General features: G+C 46.9%; 1 protein-coding gene across 1 annotated transcript in view; it reads right to left on the bottom strand.

Annotated features, from left to right (window-relative positions):
* The window catches only part of SLCO5A1 (solute carrier organic anion transporter family member 5A1), a gene marked incomplete at its 5' end in the record, with an annotated part of 90,755 nt that overhangs the window by 79,445 nt on the left and 9,156 nt on the right, over positions 1 to 2,154 (bottom strand). The gene's annotated exons all lie outside the window — the stretch shown is intronic.

The following is a 2,154-nucleotide window of genomic DNA, read 5'->3' as shown; positions in this document are numbered from 1 at the left end:
TCCTTTCGCCTCAGCCTTCCAAGTAGCTGGAACTACAGGCACACGCTACCATGCCCGGCTAATTTTTGATTTTATTGTAGAGATGAGGTCTCGCCAAGTTGCCCAGGCAGGTCTCGAACCTGAGGGCTCAGGCAATCCACTCACCTCAGCCTCCCAAAGTGCTGGGATTACAGGCTGAGCCACCGAGCCCGGTTAAGAGCTTTCTTTTTTAGAGATTCTTTGGTTTGTAATCGTTTACCTTTTACCCCCTAAGCTATCCTTCCAAATCCAAAGGTGTGGCTCACCACAAGAAAACACACATACAGTAAAATAAAGTTCGAACAAAAATGAAACAAGGAATTAGATATAGAGAAAACATACACAGAGCAGAACCTCAAAACCAGGGAAAAGAGTTCTATGTGGCCCTAAGACTCTTCCTGAGTTTCAGATTTTACTCTGATTTTCCTGATCACCAAAGCAAAGAGTTGTACAATCATCATTATCAGAAATGTAGAAATATTCTGATTTTTTTTCATGGAAGGCAAAGCTTCTCCCCAACCAGGTTCTAGAGCAATTGTGTTCACAGTGTGGTCCCTCAACCGACAACATGACCTGGGAAGTCCAGACCTGCTGAATCAGAGACTGTGCTCTGCGGCCCAGCAGTCTGGGTTTGGGGAGGCCTTCATGGTGATGCTAACACAGGCAAGGTTGGAGCATCCCGTTTTAAAGAAATGAGGTTTTATACAAAGTTATTAAGCAACAATCCTATGGCAAATGAGAATTCAAGCAGTAGCTTTCAATAAAAGCTGCAAACATAAAATTAAAGTGCAATTCAGCAGAAGCAATAAGCAACAGAGCTAGATAGCCCAGCCCAGCATGAAGTGTTGGGTGATCTCAATTTGCTGCATCAGCAACTGATGCTGGCCAGGCGCAGTGGCTCACACCTGCAATCCCAGAACTTTAGGAGGCCAAGGCGGGAGGACTGCTTGAGTCCAGAAGTTCAAGACCAGCCTAGGCAACATAAAAAGACCTGGTCTCTACAAAAAAATCAAAAAAAATTAGCTGGGCGTGGTGCCACGCACCTGTAGTCCCAGCTATTTGGGAGGCTGAGGCAAAAGGATTCCCTGAGCCCAAGAGGCCGAGACTGTAGTGAGCCATGATTGTGCCACTGCCCTCAAGCCCGGGCCACAGAATGAGACCCCAACTCAGAGAAACAAATGGACCCTAATGCATCTATACTATACTTGTTTTGAGACACCTGGCAAAGGGCCACATGCATTGGTTCTGGAAGCTGAGCGACTAAAATTCAGAACGAATTCCTTCTGCCTTTCTCGACTAGTTCCTCTCCCCATTATCAGAGGTTAAGGCTCTAAATCCATCCTTGGTACCTGCCTCCCCATCATTCCCACATCAGTTGTCACATCCTATGGAAACGACCTCTTTCTTCCCTCCTCTCATTCAATAAATCATTCATCAAATATTTACTGAGTACCTACTAGGTGGTGTAAACTCAGCAGGAAATGTAACTGATGGACAAAACAATCCTTGCCTTCATGGAATTTACTTTCTCACTAGGGAGACAATAAGTAAAATAAACACACAGAATCCTTAGTAGGTTCGTGATGAGTGCTAAAATAAAAAATAAAAGAGGAAAGGGAGTGAGAAGCTATGGAGGGAAGACTGGAGATTTTCAATCGGGGAGTTAAGAAGGACCTCACTGGGAAAGGGCCATTTGAGTAATACATTGAAGAAGGTGAGAGGCCACGGGAGAGAGCATTTCCAGCACAGGAAAGGCAAGCGCAAAGGCCCTGGGGTGAGAGTGTGCCTGGCATGCTTGAGGGCCAACAATGAGCCCAATGTGGTTGAAGCAGAATACATGGGACTGAAAGAAGGAGATGGGGCCAAAAAGGTAACCAGGGGTTAGATCACATAGGTCACAGAGGAGGGGACTTCTCTGTGCATGTGATGGGAGACCACAGAGGAGTGGCATTTGAACAGCAAGCTGAAAGGGGGCCAGGGTGGAGGCAAGAGGACCAGTGTAGCAGGCTGAAGCCCTTTCCTTCTCCCTGGCTACAGCCTCCCACCTGGGCTCTGTCTGTGCCTGGGCTGCTCCTTCTCCTCCTTAATCTACATCCTAGAGTGATGCCAAACACCTGCTCAAATCTCCCCACCGCT

Source organism: Carlito syrichta, unplaced genomic scaffold (assembly GCF_000164805.1).
Source record: "Carlito syrichta isolate Samal-C Ts95f unplaced genomic scaffold, Tarsius_syrichta-2.0.1 Scaffold287855, whole genome shotgun sequence".
NCBI lineage: Eukaryota > Metazoa > Chordata > Mammalia > Primates > Tarsiidae > Carlito > Carlito syrichta.
The sequence above is the reverse complement of the archived record's forward strand: the minus strand, read 5'-3'. Positions and strand labels throughout refer to the sequence as shown.